Here is a 20,113-nt window from a genome sequence, read left to right on the forward strand (position 1 = left end):
TTCCCACCACTGTTGGTTTGACTAGGTACGATGAAACATAGTAATAGTCTAAATTTGGTTCTCAGTTCCGAATAGCAGTACTTTGAATTAACAGGTGTCTGCTTACCTTTTTTTTATGTTGAGGCGCCTCTGACGATTACGTCTGCCTCCTCGTACCGGTGTATGGGTCTTTCTGGGCCGGAACCCTCTGGACTCCCTCTTTTCAGCGTCGGGGTCACCCTTTGAAGGATTCATATGTGTCTATTCCAATATGTAATGATGGTATTCAATGACACAAATCTGTGTTCTAGAAAGAGTGGTCTGGAGTCGCAGAGGTCCGATAATATCAGCTTTAATGCAGCAGTTGGAAATCAACAAGTACAGAGCTCTGGGGTTGTCTAAGTTTCCCTACCCGCAACAGAGTTTGGGCTGGTTCACGAAGTCCAACTGGCTATCTTTCCCTGCCCCAGCATATCATATACAATGCAATTGAAAACACAAGTATCAAAAAAAGGGTTGAGCTTGTTCTCTCGTGCGTCAGGGAGTTGTTCTTGCCTACGCGCGTCCCACCTGCTCGGGTGCCATCTCCACCCAGTTTCAAGGTTGTTTCTGAAAATGAAGAGATAGAGACACAAAGAACAGCCTGCTTCCCACACTCAGTGTGAGACCCAATGTTTAAGCCTGAGCACACTTCTAAGTTCATAACTTTAATAAGCACAATGCATAACTTTAATAAGCACAATATATTCTTTACTATACAAACGTATACTGCACTTTGTAGACGTGCATTTACAGTTCTTTGTGGTCGCTATGAAGAGAGGTTACGTACAAGAAGAACGGTAGGCTAATTATCTTGAACATTTTGGCTGTTAGTATTATAGCTAAACGTAGCAGCTCATATGGACTATACCTGTAAACAAACCAAAACATACATGATTTTACCTTTGCAGATCGTATTATGGCTGAGGGCAAGGCGGAGGTCACATGTTGTGTGGACATACCCCCGATCACGCTATTGGTGGGACACAGTTGTGCCGGATTTCACCCCTGCACAGTTTGTTCAAAACTTTCGAGTGTCCCGGGAGTCTTTTGAATACATTTGCGATCAGGTCAGGCATCTCATGGGCAGAGTGAACACAAATTACCGTCTCGCTGTTCCTCTGAGAAAACGTGTAGCAATTGCTCTCTGGAAGCTGGCCACCGGCAGCAAATATAGGTCCATCAGCCACCTTTTTGGTGTTGGTATAAGCACAGTGTTCAACTGTGTTGAGGATTTCTGCGACGCTGTCATAAATATCCTGCTTCCTCAACACATCGCTACTCCGGATGCTGCCAAGCTCATTGAAATGGCCACGTTCTTCCATAACCACTGGAGAATACCACAGTGTGTTGGCGCAATAGACGGAAGCCACATCCCCATCATTGCACCTGAGGAGTATCCCCGGGACTACTTTAACAGGAAAGGGTGGCACTCGATCGTCTTACAAGGAGTTGTGGATGGGAAAGGCCTGTTTTGGGACGTGTGTGTGGGCTATGCAGGGAGTGTGCATGATGCTCGAGTGCTAAGGCAGTCCGAGCTACTAAATGATGGGGAATTACTGGGAAAGAACAAAATGGCCATCTCTGGCATCAACGTTGGACACTATTTAATTGGTGACCCGGCTTACCCCATGCAGAACTGGCTTATGAAGCCCTTCTCCGACACTGGCAGACTGTCAGCAGAGCAACACACGTACAACTACAGACTGAGCAGTGCACGCTCAGTTGTAGAGATGGCTTTTGGGAGACTAAAGGGGCGATGGAGATGTCTCCTCAAAGGAAATGACTGCAAGCTGGAGCTGAGCAAGATGATGACGACCTGCTGTGTACTTCATAATATTTGTGAAGAGCATGGTGACAATTTCATTGAGGAGCACGACAGGCAGTTCAACATTCAGCCTCCAGGTCAGGCATTGCCTGACCATGGTGAGCTGGAAGGGGCAGACATTAGGGCAGCCATAATGAGCTACTTCAACAGAAGAGAAGAATAAATGTTTGTACTGCATAGATAATTCAATTGCGAAGAGTCCCGTACAGTCTCCTCCCTTAACTGTGTTCTGTTCTGTTTACCTGATAAAAGCTGCACATCTCATCAATTCAAGTTTGAGTTGTTATTCACATATTTAAAATTGAAGAACAAGAATAAATGGATACATAATTATATTTTTATTAATAAATAGTTAAACATAAAAACAAGAATAAATAGATAATTATATTTTAAATTCATAAATAGTTAGATATAACAATGCATATTTCATTTATTGGCTTGGGACTCCATCGCCGTCACCATGGGGGGGGGGGGGGGGGGTAAGCCACCCCCCCGGAAATGAATCTCTGCAGGTCGGGATGTCTGCATTAATGCACAACACATCTTACCTCCTTTGGCTTGCTGTACAGAGCTAGATGGTGCCGGTGAGCTGCTGTCCCGTGTACGGTGTTCATTTTAGGACATCCTCAGATCTCAGACTCAAACGAAAAGGCGTCAAGTCTCAGACCAAAAGTCGTCAGACTCAGGCGAAACGGCTTCAGTCTCAGAAAAACCTCTGTCATTCTCAGACAAAACACTCTCAAACCAAACATCATTCTAAGACGAAACGCTCTCAAACTAAACGGCATCATTCTAAGACGAAACGCTCTCAAACTAAACGGCGTCATTCTCAGACAAAACTCTCTCAAACTAAACGGCGTCATTCTCAGACAAAACGCTCTCAAACTAAACAACATCATTCTAAGACGAAACGCTCTCAAACTAAACGGCGTCATTCTCAGACAAAACTCTCAAACTAAACGGCGTCATTCTCATACAAAACGCTCTCAAACTAAACTGCGTCATTCTCAGACAAAACGCTCTCAAACTAAACAACGTCATCCTCAGACAAAACGCTCAAACCAAACAACATCATTCTCAGACAAAACGCTCTCAAACCAAACGACGTCATTCTCAGACAAAACGCCCTAAAACTAAACTTTGTCAAAAAATGTTTTGTCAAAGCTAGCTAGATGAGGGAGCTGTTGACTAGCTTTCTGAATTAGCTAAAGTAGCAGCTTTTAAAGTGAATACCATGGTGTTGTTTCTGTTAACTGGTACAGCAAGAACTTACTTTTGATATAATACGAAATAGTTGTTTTCTGCAAGCTAGTTCACTCGTGTAAAGTAAACCCGTGTGTAGTCCTCTGGTTGCCATGGATACTACAAACAAACTTTGCTAAAGAATCATAAACGTCATCAACACGCGGTGCGACGATCTGAACAACTGTTCCGCCCATATATATATATATATATATGTATCTATGGTTCCGCCAGTACAATCAAAGAACTTATACCAGAGCCCATAGGTTTGTTTGTAGTATCCATGGCAACCAGAGGACTACACGTGGGTTTACTTTACACGAGTGAACTAGCTTGCAGAAAACAACTATTTCGTATTATATCAAAAGTAAGTTCTTGCTGTACCAGTTAACAGAAACAACACCATGGTATTCACTTTAAAAGCTGCTACTTTAGCTAATTCAGAAAGCTAGTCAACAGCTCCCTCATCTAGCTAGCTTTGACAAAAAAAATTCAGACAAAGTTTAGTTTGAGAGCGTTTTGTCTGAGAATGACGCCGTTTGGTTTGAGAGCGTTTTGTCTGAGAATGACGGCGTTTAGTTTGAGAGCGCTTTGTCTGAGAATGACGGCGTTTGGTTTGAGAGCGTTTTGTCTGAGAATGACGGCGTTTGGTTTGAGAAGCCGTTTCGCCTGAGTCTGACGCCTTTTCGTTTGTGTCGGACACTTGAGTCTGAGATCTGAGGATGTCCTAAAATGAACCCGTGGCAGCGGCAAAGTTGTTTCCTCACCCTCCTCCACTTCCACATCAGTGACAGACAACTCTATAAATAGCCAAATCAATAGAATTGTGTCTTAAAAATAGTCTTGCAAACTACACTTACAACTTCAGTCTTTTTGTGGTCACAAACGTCAACTCGTGAAAACATTTACTTTTTACTTTTGTAGCCATGGTTACGGAATGTTAGCTAAATAGCAAGAGCTAACCTATCAGCTGTTTTAGCAACTAGCGTCAGCTGCTAACGTCAACAACTTTAACGTTACCAAGCGATTTAATGTAATGTTAAAAGGAGACACAGTTAATAAATATATTTAATGACTTGACGTAATGAGAAGACCTACCTGAAGCAGCGAAACTTTGTCCGCTGTCATCCATCAATTCCTCCAGCATTGCTGTGGCTGAATTCAGCGCCCCCCTCACCTGTCAAGCCGGTCTGTCACCTAATACCGACTCCAGGATGTCGTAATATGTTTTTTTTTTTTAAGACGACCACTGCCACTTCGCCCAAGGTCTTTCTTTCTGGTCCCTATATTCTTTTGAAAATTTTATTTATTAGTTGTTCTACACTTCTGTCGTAGCCAGCCGCGGACATCTCCAACTTTATATTTTCAAAAATTGGTTTTGTTCTAACGGCACCGTCTAATTCATTTTGAACTTCTGTGGTGGACCACAGAGCCAGTAAACATCTCGTTTCCTCCTCACACCATTTCTGTTTTAGTTTACCTTCCATTTTATTAGCTGTTGTACTGGTCTTTTTAGAAGTGGCGGTGTAATGTGTATTTGTTTTGGCACGGGACGGGACGATAATCCCGCCCCCTGGTACCCGACGTCACCGGTTCTTGTTTCTGGCCCACCTTAAAGTTGGTGAGTTGGAACCTGTTTTTTGGAACCGGAGCCAAGTTTATTTGTGTGGAAAACCGAAGAACTGGTTCGAGAATTGGAACCAGCACCGCCCCGGCTTTGGTGGAAAAGGGATAACAGTGACCTGTTCTCCACAAACTAAGCACACAGCTTTGCCTTTGACTTCAGTAAACAGATACTTAGAAGTCCATGTCTTGTTAAAAACTCCACATTCTGTATCAACCTTTCATTTTTTATATGTAGGCAATGACGTCACCACATCACTTACTGTACCCCCCCCCCTCCCAGTCTTGAACAGAGAAGACTGCTGATTTTCCTCATTGATTTCAAAGCCTAATTTAACACACTTGTCTGTGTTTTCTCATTTGGATGGGTAGTTAATAACACATTATTCTGTGGTGTGGTGAACTTGAAACTCGTTTTTAATTCCACTTTACAGGATCTTTAAGAGAGATGGCGACCCATTTCCACAAGTGGATGCTGACATAGTATATTTTATTCACTCAAATATATTATTATTTTTGAATTTATAAGCCTTTTAGATGTTTAAGATTGTTTGAAATAAACGTTGTTCTTTAAAGAAACACAATTTTGCGTCTGTAGCCTATGTTCTTGCAAATCTTTTACAAAGTCAAACTCGCTAATATTAAAAGTAATAGTAATATAATAAATAATATTATTATTTTGTACAGAAAGTAATAATGTTACTTAATCACATTACTCTTACTGAACAATAATAAGTAATAACTAATATATAACTTTTTTGAGTAACTTCCCCCAACACTGCACGTGACACACGTTTCCATTAACATTAAAGATCCTGTAAAGTGGAATTGAAAACGAGTTTTAAATTAATCACACCACAGAAGAATGTGATGTTAACTACCCATCCAAATTCGGATAAAAAAAAAGACAAGTATGTTAAATTAGGCTTTGAAATTGTGAGAAAATCAGCAGTCTTCTCTGCTTGAGACTGGGGGGGGCGTGTCGCCTGAAGGAGCTGAAACTCCGCCCCCTCGCTGGAAGGCGCCGCCTGTCAAGTATCTACGACCCAGATAATTTATTTGTTCAATGAGTGAAACATACAGATGCATCGGGTTTGGGGGAACCCAACTGTCCGGACTGGACGTTCGCAGCTGGCTACACGATGGACGCGTGGGAGAATTGGCGTGTCGTGTGTCTAGCGGCGCTTTCCGTGGAGGACGTTGAAGACATCTTCATATTCGGAACCATGAATACAGGCTTTCTGCTGTTTGGAATAGGCGCTGGCTTTGTATATCGGAAAATCAAGGAAACGGCTGCAGCCATCAAAAGCCCCGTTAGGCTGCCCGATATGATTGATGCGGTGGGCAGAGTTGTTGGAGCTCAGACTGTGAACTTACAACGCAGCATTGATTACAACAGGGATAAGTTTGCGGCTCTGCAAAGGAAGGTGGAGGACATGGATTTTTTTAGGGGTGCTGAGATGAAATTTAGGGGTGGTTGGCGACCCCTAAAAAGGGTCTAAAATTGCCACTGAATTGTACCCTCTCTAGTGACATTAATAATTGCATTGCAGGTTAATATAAGGTGTGCCCCTAAATGTTCTGCTTGTGCTCCCAAAATTTTCAGTCAGGGGCTACTGTGCTCATAGTAAAACAAGTTAGTCTGGAGCCCTGGACTGGTTAGTTTGAATATTCCAGCTGGATCTATACGGCTTTAAACGATCATAGTGCACAACTTTGAGTGCTGCTTTTTCATCCCTTAAGTTTAACACTGAGTACATTATACCATCCATGTTCACAGAAATTATACGATATGGCCCTTTCCATTTAGGCTCTAACTTCTTTCTTAGTGTGGTCGGATCATTCATCCACACCATGTCTCCAACTTTAAAGGGACGAGACTTTGCATACCTGTTAAAGTAATATTCCCATTTGAGTTTCTGATCCATCCCATTACTAAGCACCTCTCTAAACATAGTTTCCATGCGCTCAACCAGAGTAGAGCCATAGTTCTGAGTGGTCTCCAAATTAACTCCCATAGGGGATTCAATCTGTACGTGTACAGGCAAACGAGGCTCCCTACCATGAGCTAGGAAAAATGGAGTAACCACTGCTAGAATAAGGTGTAGCATTAAATGATAGTAAATATTGGTCCCATTCACCATCCTTGTTGAAGAGAACTTTGGACAACTGATCTTTCAGCGTCCTATTGAATCGTTCTACCATTCCATTACCACGTGGATGATACAGGGTGGTCCTTTTCTTTTTTATTTGTAGTCTTTCACAAATGTCATATATGATCTCTGATTCATACTGATGGCCCTGATCTGACAATATTCCCTCTGGAACCCCATGCTCAGGTATATACTGTTCGCAGAACAGCTGTGCTAAGTGCTGGCCTTCTGATCTACCATGGAATATGCGTTAACATATTTAGTGAAATGATCTTGTACTACCAACACATACCTATTTCCTCTAGAAGTAACAGGCATTTCGGTAATATCAGTGCACACAAGCTGAAAAGGCCTATCAGCACTAATAGACTGAAGAGGTGCCTGTCGTTCAGGAACCGGCTTCCTCCTAGATTCACAAGATTCACATGACTCACAATATTGTTCAATTGCACTTCTCATTCCTGGCCAAAAACACCAACTCCGAGCTCGTTTAAGTGGGCCTTTTCACAGTCTGGGACTGTGAAATGTCCTTTCCCTCACTACTCAGAGAAACCTGCAAAGGGTTTACAGTAGACTCAATGTTTGTATCATCATTACCACCCGGAGTCAAGCAACTTAGAGGCTGCAAACTAGTACGACTGTCCAAACAACTGACTCCAGAAACAACGCCTGTCCGAGAGATGTCAGTTAACTCTTCAGTTTGTATAGCCACTGTCTTTGTAAGAGCGTCCAGTGGTTTAGATAAATCCACAGGAATTCTAGACACAGCATCTGCATTAGTGTGTTTTCCGTCCTTCCTTATGTACAATAACCCATTCATACGGGTCTAGGTCCATAGCCCACCGACCTCTCCGTCCTGTGGGATCAATGTCAAACTTTAATTTTCTAAGACCAACAAGAGGTTTGTGATCCGTCACGATTGTAAAAGGGCAGTTGCTCAAGTAATGACGAAAATGCCGAAACGACCAAACTATTGCCCATAATTCTTTATCGTAAGTGTACCATTTTCTTTCTGTAGAAGACAATACATGGCTAGCATATGCCACAACACGTTTGTTGCCATTTTGGATTTGGGACAAAACAGCACCAATTGCCAGATTAGATGCATCTGTGCTCAAGGTAAATGGCTGATCAAAGTTTGGAAACGCCATGACAGGAGGCGAAGTCAGAGCATCTTTTAGCTGCTGAAATGCCACTGAGCAGTCATCTGTCCATTCAAAGAGGACATCCTTATGAGTCAGTCTGTGTAAGGGTTGAGCTTTAACAGCATAGTTTGGAACAAATCGCCGATAAAAACTACACAATCCCAGAAAAGCTCGTACCTCAGTGGGAGACCTAGGTGTTGGCCAATCTCTAACGCGCTGACTATGAGCTGGGTCAAGAGCCAAACCCTCCTTTGACGCAATGTGAGCCATGTACTTCACAGATGCTTGACAAAACTGACATTTTTTAGGGTTGAGCTTGAGACTTGCTTCTCTAAACCTGGTCAAAATCTCTGTGAGATATGCCATATGATCCTCAAAGTCTTTTCCCATGCAGATTATGTAATCTAAATAAACGACACACTTCGTCCAATGTAGTCCTCTGAGGACCAGTTCCATCAGTCTTTGGAACATTGGTGGACTATAGGCATAACCTTAAACTGATATAAGCCATCACCCAACTGAGTTGACCCCCCCGATTGTCATTGTATAATTCGCACACTGCTGCAAACCCTTATGAGGCGATGCAAGCTTGGCCAAAATGACCGTCTCTGAAAAAGCAGGTATAACCATGGTGGTAGACACCGTAACATCCACCAGTTTGGGAACTTGTTGATTTAAACAAAAAAAAGTCCCCACCTAGTTCTAGAGTCATGTCCCGCACATTTACCACCATCCTGTGAGTAGATAAGAAGTCCAAACCTTTAATGATTGGTTTAGAGCAGTTCCTGATCACCTGGAATGAATGAGACACAGTATGCTTCCCCAAAGTTACATCCCCAAAGTAGAAAAAACAATCAACAGTAAAATATTTCACAGCGAGTACAATAATTTGAAACCGTTACAACTAACCAACAAGAGCAACAAGTCTCTCAATACGAGTCATTGGGATCCTGGAGGAAACTAACATCAGGTCCAGCCAAGCATTCATAAGTGCCGTTGTATATGGAGTCAAATTAGGGTCAATAATAATTTGTAGTCGCAGAAAACGATTAGCAGGAGCAGAAAACGATTTGACTCCAATTTGACTTCCATATTCCAGTATCTCTCTCACAAAAACACACGTCAAAGGAACAGCTATGCAATTCACAAAAGTATACGCCGTCTCCATCTTGCCTTAGCTCTCTAATTAGGTTAATTAATCCAATGGAAACCAATCTCAAACCAAATCATATCTGGTTTGTATCCTGAAGGTTCTCAAGTTTGAATCAAAGCTCCACCATCTCAACACACACACACCCTCCACCATCTCAACACACACACACCCACATATGTGCACACACCCAGCTGCTCACCCTTCCAACAATAAAAGCATCAGGTGACGAATAACATGCCACATTCAGTTTACAGGCCTCAGGCCCGGAAGCAGTCCGGGCGTTGAAATAGCTCTCAGGACTGGTCTTAATAGCATTTTTGCATTCCCTCCAGCTACACTGAAACTGTGCAGACAGGCTAACACAAATGTTGGCCGCTAACCGGTACTTAGGGAATGTGTCCAACACCCTTTGGTTGATTCCACTCATGGGAAGTTTGCTTCCCATTCAATTACTTTGCCTACTGTAGCTACATAACTAAAACCCTGTGCTCAAATTCTATAGACCTAAGCATTTTTTCAAGATATAATGAAATACCATATTAGTACCACAGAACCTCAGTTAACCTAAGACTTAACCATGGAACATAATACAGAACCTCACATGTGACAATACAGGCAAAATACAAAAATGCTGTACCCACACACCTTTTAAAGTACCTGATGGTACCAGGTGCTTTAGGAGGCGAGGTGGGGCTGTCCTGGCTTAAGATCAGCAAAATCAGCCAATAGTGATCCCATGTGGCGAAAAATCTTCTGGACCATCACTGAGAGAACGGTATTGGACTCATACCGAGTATATACTTCAAATTAGACAAAATGATTAAGCCAATCTAGAAATCATGGTCTTCAACATTCACAATGCTGAAGACCAAGCAACAAAGAAACCAATGCCACTTCAGTGGTCTATAAAATAAATAACCACACAATTTTGTCAAGGGCTGTTCTCTGAATAAATGAAATCCTAAACCAACCTATCTACCCTCCGAACTGAAAATTAGATCAATATTTAGTTTAAACAATTGGACCAAGATGTTACAGGTGAGTGCAGTGGTAGGACCCAAACGCAGTAGGCAGGATACTGGCAGGATACTCACAGAAACATTGACAAAGACAAATACTGGACACAAAACAGGAACCTAAATACACAGAACCAAACAAGACACAGGTGGACACAATAAAACTAACGAGAACTGAAACCACTCTACGAGACACAGGTGAAGACAATGACAGACACAGGAAAACACCCGGGGCCCGTTCTCCGTACGTCGCTTATTACATCCGAGATCAGATGACATCATCTTGCTAATCATGATCTGGCTAATTCGGTTCTTCGAACATCCATGTTGTTTATAATTAGTATAGCTGGATTGAGTTATGCGTTGGTCTAAAAGGGGGTATGTATCGGTAGTAGAAACCTTGATCAGCAACGCTGCTATTGGCTGCTCACATAAGTCTATGGCTGCTCACCATGGCCAAAAAGAGTGCCCCGTTTGTTCCGCAACAGAGCCAACAGAGCAACAGCTTGCTCGAAAGTTACTCCGAATTTGAAGATTTAATCAGAACGCCAGGGAACACCTCAAAGTGCAAAATCCAAGAAAGAGGCCTGGCAAAAAGTAGCAGACCAAATTAAATGTATAGTAGTGACCACGTTAGATGTTTTATCGCTTAGAAGCTAGGCCTATGTTTTTATATTTTCATTACTTTGTTTATAATCTTTAATGTAGGCTAATATAATGTGGTTTCAACAAATTTATGATGTAAATGACACCCTCACAAAAAAACGATAGGCTATCTCTCAAAAAGTAGCTATAGGCTAGTAGCATATCGCGCTGTGCTTAAAGATCTTGTAAAGTCGACCTGAAAACGAGTTTTAAGTTCGCCACACCACAGAATAATGTGTTATTAACTACCCATCCAAATTCGGATTAAAAAATAACACCGACAAGTATGTTAAATTAGGCTTTGAAATCGTGAAAAAATCAGCAGTCTTCTCTGCTTGAGACTGGGGGGCGTGTCGCATGAAGGAGCTGAAGCTCCGCCCCTCGCTGCCTAGTGCCTACCTCCGACCCAGTTAATAGACGCTATGTCAAGCCGAACAAAACCATATAGAATTAGAATTTATTTGTTCAATGAGTGAAACATATAGATGCATATAAATGAAATGTTCCCCTGAGCTATAACAGTAAAAATGGACACCAGAAACAGCAGACAGTGAGCTCTCCAACTAGGCTACTTCTAACACATTAGCTACCATTTCACGAAAATACCATCATTCTACACCGAGTAGCCTAATATCAATTTAGCGGTTTGCACTAACTCATAGCAGAGATACCTCTGGAAAAGTTAGTATAATTATAACAAGCACACAGAACAGAGTGATGAACTGCTGGCAGCGGTGGATTGTCCAGGTGCGACCGGAGGAGGAACGGCCGGGAGGGCGATGCTCGGTACGGCTCTGCGCTGCAAGAGAAGCCGTGTGTCCGAAAACCCCGTCTGTCTCTGGTCCATGTTAAAACTATCCGCTGTGAAATGGTCACTGCATTTAGTCATTTAGCAGACTCTCTTATCCACTGCTGTTTGAGTTTATCCAAAGCTTTCCATCAGCGTGGCTCTTCACAAAATCTATCCACCTCCTTTCATTATCAATAGGGAACTTAAATGGCGTTGCAGCGCAGCTGGAGTTCTTGCATCCAGGGAAGATGCAGTTGCGGTTGGTGGGAGACATCCTGAAGCTAGCTAGCTAGCTGATGTAGGCTACAATAACAGTACAGCAGGAGGAGCCATTCAGTGATCTGACGTAGATAGGGCGAAATGACGTAGATAGGGAATTTTTGGCTCCGCCCATTAAAACCTGATCTGAAAATGGAAGAGAAACTGTTCTTCGGTTTAACTCCACATTTCAGTGCGACAAAGTTTTAGCGCTTTGCACATGCTTTCAGGAACTCATTTCACATGTATATAATGTACTTAGAAGCAAAACATGGAATTTACTTTACAGGATCTTTAATGGAGTGATGAAAAGAGATATCCAAAGTGCCCTTTGTAAAAACTTTGGACTCTAATATGTTGACAAAATGAAACAAGGATTTTCATTCTGTCTTCATGCAATGTTCTGATTTCCGTTCTGGAAATGTATGCACATTATATCATATTTTACAACTTAATGCATCATTTGCTCATTTAAACATACATTTACAGGAAACTAGTAATGAAAACAATATTTGTACAATAATATTAGTTATCAACTGGGGAGGTTTCATGTTGATATGTTATCCCTATTCACTATGGAGGACCAAACCTGCCAAAATTAAAAATAAATAAATAAATGTATAAATAAATGTATTTATACATAAAAAAATGTAAATATATAAAAATAAATGTATGAAAACATCTTAATTACGTATTCATTTATTTACATGGCCATTTATTTCAGTATTTATTTATTTTTGTATTTATTTATTTCTGTGTACATTTATTTCTGTATTTATTTATTTCTGTGTACATTTATTTCTGTATTTCCTTGTCCTTAAGCTAATGAGGTAAGCTGTCAATCAATGTATGTCACGGTGTCACCTTAACCCCATTGGTTGATCGGTATCAGAGTGCGAAGATGGACTTTCCATGCCTGGGTTTGCTATGACTACCTTAGTAAACAAAAGACTGCACACACGCAATAGATAGCGAGATATGAGAGTTTTGGCTAGCTAACCTTGCAAAAAAAAAGTGCTAGTCAAGATGTTTAACTTTTTCGCGTTGAGGCTCTGGATACCAATTTGTACCATTTAGCTGCCTGCAGAGTCATAAAGAGAAAGAGTTGCGTCAATTGCCTTTACGTTCATGGTACTGTACTGTAGGCTAGTTAGAACTAGAGCGAGCTAGCATCAGTTTCAAACACAGCAGCATCGTCGTTGAGGAACAGTTGTACTGTACTGTATGATGGAGTTGTGCCAAGGTAAGAATGTGGAAGTTCTTGGCCCATTTTCTGGCATCTAGTACATTTAACATTTCAGTATCTTAAAGTGCCGAGATTTTTTGATGCTAGCTAGACATGTAGAAGCCAGAACGTAGCAAAAACAATGTGCTACGAAGTGAGTGATGACCTGTTTATGTAATGATCAGTGTAGCTAGCTAATTTAGTGCACTATTTATATTTATTGAGAAACTAATGCCTACAAACAAGTTTGTGTGAGAGGAAAGCTGTATTTAATTATTAATCCGTAACTGTGGTCGCTTATTTGCACCATAGTCTGGGGGTTGGTACAGTAAGAAATTGGATGATATTATACAGTGTCAAGGAACCATCAAAGAACATAGTACAACATGGTTAATCTATTCATAAAGTGAATGTTTACTAAGCAAACTATGAGTTAGAGACCATTGTAACATTCAGTCCATCATGTGATTATCATTACAGCTTACTGTCTGTTTATGTGTGTGTGTCTATGGCCCTTGCAGTCTGGCATTGCTACTGATGTTGATGTGAGCTGAAAAGGAGGCCCAGTGCCTTGGAGGTGGATGTCAGACCACTGGACGAAGGAGCGCTGGATGGGAGACCACTAGTTGAAGGAGCGCTGGATGGGAGACCACTGGATGAGAGATTTCTGGATGAGGGAAAATGTGATGGAGTGGGCTGTCTTATATTTAAACCACAGTATTTTTGTCATTACTATGCTTTTAATTGTGGTCGTTATTGAGTTATATTGAGTTTGCTCCTGTTGACTTTAGCAAACCACCTCTTTCTCCTCTCACTATCAGCTGGGAAGCCGTAGCCTACATCACGACTCCCTATTTGGAGCATGCAATACATCCCCATGCATCACACCCAACCATTATGAAATCCAAGATGCTAGGTGCAAGACCAAGACAGCGCGGTGTAGACAAAAGCGTTACCTTTATTGTGTCACCCTTTACACTCTTTTCATAGCAGAGACTAAAATAACATGTGTACATATTTGAATAGTCATGTTGACTATCATGTAGTTGTACTGTAGCCTTTCACAACCAAGTCCTTGAGGTTTAATCATTGTGCACTACACATGCATAAAATGATACTATATAGTAGGGAAAGATTAAATAAAGATGCAGAACAAACTACTTGTTTCCAAGTTACATTTAATGACAACACATGAAGGGTATGAAGAGATTCTTAAAGAGATTCTTGAAGACATTCTTAAATTGGAATACAGCTCCTATTGCATCGGTTGATTTTCCAAATCCTGTTGATAATGACATGTGCAGCACGCTCCCTTACAAATGCACTGCTTGAACTATGAGTATCGGTGTACCTCAGTAAATTAGAATATTGTGGAAAAGTTTGTTTATTTTGATTAGTAAATTCAAAAGTTGAAACTCATATATTATACAGATGCATTACACACACAGTGAAATACTTCAAGCGTTCATTTTAATTTTGATGATTCTGACTTTCATCTAATGAAATCCCAAAATTCAGTATATCAGAAAATTAGAATATTACACAAGACCAATAAACCTAAGGACTTTTAATACAGAAATGTCAGCCGACTGGAAAGTATATGTTCATATAGGCATTCAATACTTGGTCTGGGTTCCTTTTGCATGAATAATTGCATCAATATGGCATGGAGGCGATCAGCCTGTGGCACTGCTGATGTGTTATGGAAGCCCAGGTTGCTTTGATAGCGGCCTTCAGCTCGTCTGCACTGTTGGGTCTGGTGTCTCTCATCTTCCTCTTGACAATACTCATAGAGTCTATGGGTTCAGGTCAGGCAAGTTTGCTGACCAATCAAGTGATACCATGGTCATTAAACCAGGTTCTGTTACTTCTGGCAGTGTGGGCAGGTGCCAAGTCGTGCTGGAAAATGAAATCAGCATCTCCATAAAGCTTGTCAATGGAAGGAAGCATGAAGTGCTCTAAAATGTCCTGGTAGACGGCTGCATTGACTTTGGACTTGATAAAACTGTGGACCTACCAGCAGATTACATGGCTCTGCAAATCATCACTTGGAAACTTCAAACTGGACTTCAAGCAACTTGGATTCTGTGCCTCTCCACTTTTCCTCCAGACTCTGGGACTTTTATTTCCAAGTGAAATGCAACATTTACTTTAATCTGAAAAGAGGATCTTGGACCACTGAGCAAGTCCTTTCCCTTTTCTCCTTCGCCTGGGTAAGACGCTTCTGACGTTGTCTCTGGTTCAGGAGTGGCTTGACACGAGGAATGCGACAGTTGTAGCCCATGTCCTGGATACATCTGTGCGTGGTGGCTTTTGATGCACTGACTCCAGCCTCAGTCCACTCCTTGTGAATTTCCCCCAAATTCTTGAATGACCGTTGCTTCACAATCCTCTCAAGGCTGCAGTTATCCCTGTTGCTTGTGCACCTTTTTCTACCACAATTTTCCCTTCCACTCAACTTTCTATTAATATGCTTGGATACAGCACTTTGGGAACAGCCAGCGTCTTTAGCAATGACTTTTAGTGGCTTACCCTCCTTGTGGAGGGTGTCAATGATTGTCTTCAGGACAGCAGTCTTCCCCATGACTGTGTAGCCTACTGAACCAGACTTAGAGACCATTTAAAGGCTTAGGAAACCGTTACAAGAGATAATCAGCTGATTAGAGTAGGACATCATGAGTCTACAATATTTAACTTTTTCAGTCAAATGTTCTAGGATACTGAAATTTGGGTTTTCATTAGCTGTAAACCATAATCATCCAAATGAAAAGAAATAAACACTTCAAATGTTTCACTCTGTGTGTAATGCCTCTGTATAATGGCATAATGCTTGTCTGAACGTCCTGCCCCGATCCCGCCCTGATCCCGCCCCAATCCCGCCCCCTAATTATCTTAAGGATGAAGAAATACAGAAATAAATGTACACAGAAATAAATAAATACAGAAATAAATACAGACAGAAATAAATCTATCAATAAATATATTGCATACATAGAAATAATTTTACAATTAATTTACTATAGTCTTTTATTTTCTACGTAATTTATTTCTGTCTGTATTTATTTCTGTCTGTATTTATTTCTGTGTATGAATAAATGAATTTAGACGTAGCTCTAATCATTTTGATTTTAATCCAGTGTTGTAACATTACATAAGTAGCCGGGTAACTTCCCTAGCAGGTCACAAATACATTATGTAGATTGCATATCATTGAAATGGTGCGGTCTAGTTTATAAGCATGGTTATACTACTATACTCTGCAGTTAGACCGACACAGGTGAATCTCAGTAAATTAGAATATCATGGAAAAAGGTGAAATTCATATATTATACAGAGGCATTACACACAGAGTGAAACATTTGAAGTGTTTATTTCTTTTCATTTGGATGATTATGGTTTACAGCTAATGAAAACCCAAATTTCAGTATCCTAGAACATTTGACTGAAAAAGTTAAATATTGTAGACTCATGATGTCCTACTCTAATCAGCTGATTATCTCTTGTAACGGTTTCCTAAGCCTTTAAATGGTCTCTAAGTCTGGTTCAGTAGGCTACACAGTCATGGGGAAGACTGCTGTCCTGAAGACAATCATTGACACCCTCCACAAGGAGGGTAAGCCACTAAAAGTCATTGCTAAAGACGCTGGCTGTTCCCAAAGTGCTGTATCCAAGCATATTAATAGAAAGTTGAGTGGAAGGGAAAATTGTGGTAGAAAAAGGTGCACAAGCAACAGGGATAACTGCAGCCTTGAGAGGATTGTGAAGCAACGGTCATTCAAGAATTTGGGGGAAATTCACAAGGAGTGGACTGAGGCTGGAGTCAGTGCATCAAAAGCCACCACGCACAGATGTATCCAGGACATGGGCTACAACTGTCGCATTCCTCGTGTCAAGCCACTCCTGAACCAGAGACAACGTCAGAAGCGTCTTACCCAGGCGAAGGAGAAAAGGGAAAGGACTTGCTCAGTGGTCCAAGATCCTCTTTTCAGATTAAAGTAAATGTTGCATTTCACTTGGAAATAAAAGTCCCAGAGTCTGGAGGAAAAGTGGAGAGGCACAGAATCCAAGTTGCTTGAAGTCCAGTTTGAAGTTTCCAAGTGATGATTTGCAGAGCCATGTAATCTGCTGGTAGGTCCACAGTTTTATCAAGTCCAAAGTCAATGCAGCCGTCTACCAGGACATTTTAGAGCACTTCATGCTTCCTTCCATTGACAAGCTTTATGGAGATGCTGATTTCATTTTCCAGCACGACTTGGCACCTGCCCACACTGCCAGAAGTAACAGAACCTGGTTTAATGACCATGGTATCACTTGATTGGTCAGCAAACTTGCCTGACCTGAACCCATAGACTCTATGAGTATTGTCAAGAGGAAGATGAGAGACACCAGACCCAACAGTGCAGACGAGCTGAAGGCCGCTATCAAAGCAACCTGGGCTTCCATAACACATCAGCAGTGCCACAGGCTGATCGCCTCCATGCCATATTGATGCAATTATTCATGCAAAAGGAACCCAGACCAAGTATTGAATGCCTATATGAACATATACTTTCCAGTCGGCTGACATTTCTGTATTAAAAGTCCTTAGGTTTATTGGTCTTGTGTAATATTCTAATTTTCTGATATACTGAATTTTGGGATTTCATTAGATGAAAGTCAGAATCATCAAAATTAAAATGAACGCTTGAAGTATTTCACTGTGTGTGTAATGCATCTGTATAATATATGAGTTTCAACTTTTGAATTTACTAATCAAAATAAACAAACTTTTCCACAATATTCTAATTTACTGAGGTACACCGATACTCATAGTTCAAGCAGTGCATTTGTAAGGGAGCGTGCTGCACATGTCATTATCAACAGGATTTGGAAAATCAACCGATGCAATAGGAGCTGTATTCCAATTTAAGAATGTCTTCAAGAATCTCTTTAAGAATCTCTTCATACCCTTCATGTGTTGTCATTAAATGTAACTTGGAAACAAGTAGTTTGTTCTGCATCTTTATTTAATCTTTCCCTACTATATAGTATCATTTTATGCATGTGTAGTGCACAATGATTAAACCTCAAGGACTTGGTTGTGAAAGGCTACAGTACAACTACATGATAGTCAACATGACTATTCAAATATGTACACATGTTATTTTAGTCTCTGCTATGAAAAGAGTGTAAAGGGTGACACAATAAAGGTAACGCTTTTGTCTACACCGCGCTGTCTTGGTCTTGCACCTAGCATCTTGGATTTCATAATGGTTGGGTGTGATGCATGGGGATGTATTGCATGCTCCAAATAGGGAGTCGTGATGTAGGCTACGGCTTCCCAGCTGATAGTGAGAGGAGAAAGAGGTGGTTTGCTAAAGTCAACAGGAGCAAACTCAATATAACTCAATAACGACCACAATTAAAAGCATAGTAATGACAAAAATACTGTGGTTTAAATATAAGACAGCCCACTCCATCACATTTTCCCTCATCCAGAAATCTCTCATCCAGTGGTCTCCCATCCAGCGCTCCTTCAACTAGTGGTCTCCCATCCAGCGCTCCTTCGTCCAGTGGTCTGACATCCACCTCCAAGGCACTGGGCCTCCTTTTCAGCTCACATCAACATCAGTAGCAATGCCAGACTGCAAGGGCCATAGACACACACACATAAACAGACAGTAAGCTGTAATGATAATCACATGATGGACTGAATGTTACAATGGTCTCTAACTCATAGTTTGCTTAGTAAACATTCACTTTATGAATAGATTAACCATGTTGTACTATGTTCTTTGATGGTTCCTTGACACTGTATAATATCATCCAATTTCTTACTGTACCAACCCCCAGACTATGGTGCAAATAAGCGACCACAGTTACGGATTAATAATTAAATACAGCTTTCCTCTCACACAAACTTGTTTGTAGGCATTAGTTTCTCAATAAATATAAATAGTGCACTAAATTAGCTAGCTACACTGATCATTACATAAACAGGTCATCACTCACTTCGTAGCACATTGTTTTTGCTACGTTCTGGCTTCTACATGTCTAGCTAGCATCAAAAAATCTCGGCACTTTAAGATACTGAAATGTTAAATGTACTAGATGCCAGAAAATGGGCCAAGAACTTCCACATTCTTACCTTGGCACAACTCCATCATACAGTACAGTACAACTGTTCCTCAACGACGATGCTGCTGTGTTTGAAACTGATGCTAGCTCGCTCTAGTTCTAACTAGCCTACAGTACAGTACCATGAACGTAAAGGCAATTGACGCAACTCTTTCTCTTTATGACTCTGCAGGCAGCTAAATGGTACAAATTGGTATCCAGAGCCTCAACGCGAAAAAGTTAAACATCTTGACTAGCACTTTTTTTTTGCAAGGTTAGCTAGCCAAAACTCTCATATCTCGCTATCTATTGCGTGTGTGCAGTCTTTTGTTTACTAAGGTAGTCATAGCAAACCCAGGCATGGAAAGTCCATCTTCGCACTCTGATACCGATCAACCAATGGGGTTAAGGTGACACCGTGACATACATTGATTGACAGCTTACCTCATTAGCTTAAGGACAAGGAAATACAGAAATAAATGTACACAGAAATAAATAAATACAGAAATAAATGTACACAGAAATAAATAAATACAAAAATAAATAAATACTGAAATAAATGGCCATGTAAATAAATGAATACGTAATTAAGATGTTTTCATACATTTATTTTTATATATTTACATTTTTTTATGTATAAATACATTTATTTATTTATTTTTAATTTTGGCAGGTTTGGTCCTCCATAATTCACTGGGGTGTCTCCCCTTAACCCATTCTGTTGTCCTTGGGTTGCTTTGCGCCTTTTTCTAATAATTTCCATATCAGAAATGTGTGTTTCTTTCAACCAAAACATTTCAAACCAAAAAGAACAATGTGTATGGTACCATACAATGCTCTTCACAAGTTAAATAAATGATAATTTCACTACTTTCATTGAATTTGGATGTTTCATTCACTTTTATAGCATTTTTCAAAAAG

The 20,113-nt window shown here is 40.8% G+C and overlaps 2 long non-coding RNA genes across 2 annotated transcripts; one reads left to right on the plus strand and one right to left on the minus strand.

The window, feature by feature from the left end:
* Positions 1 to 12,777: 12,777 nt before the first annotated feature.
* On the plus strand, positions 12,778 to 14,254 carry LOC134041034 (uncharacterized). Its single transcript, XR_009932938.1, has 2 exons — positions 12,778 to 13,114; positions 13,618 to 14,254. It is a non-coding gene; the product is annotated as an uncharacterized LOC134041034 (long non-coding RNA).
* Positions 14,255 to 18,083: 3,829 nt separating this feature from the next.
* On the minus strand, positions 18,084 to 19,560 carry LOC134041035 (uncharacterized). The gene is made up of 2 exons (XR_009932939.1): positions 19,224 to 19,560; positions 18,084 to 18,720 (listed from the first exon to the last, which is right to left on the minus strand). It is a non-coding gene; the product is annotated as an uncharacterized LOC134041035 (long non-coding RNA).
* Between the last annotated feature and the right edge of the window lie 553 nt (positions 19,561 to 20,113).

Source organism: Osmerus eperlanus, chromosome 20 (assembly GCF_963692335.1).
Source record: "Osmerus eperlanus chromosome 20, fOsmEpe2.1, whole genome shotgun sequence".
In the NCBI taxonomy this organism is placed as follows: Eukaryota; Metazoa; Chordata; class Actinopteri; order Osmeriformes; family Osmeridae; genus Osmerus; species Osmerus eperlanus.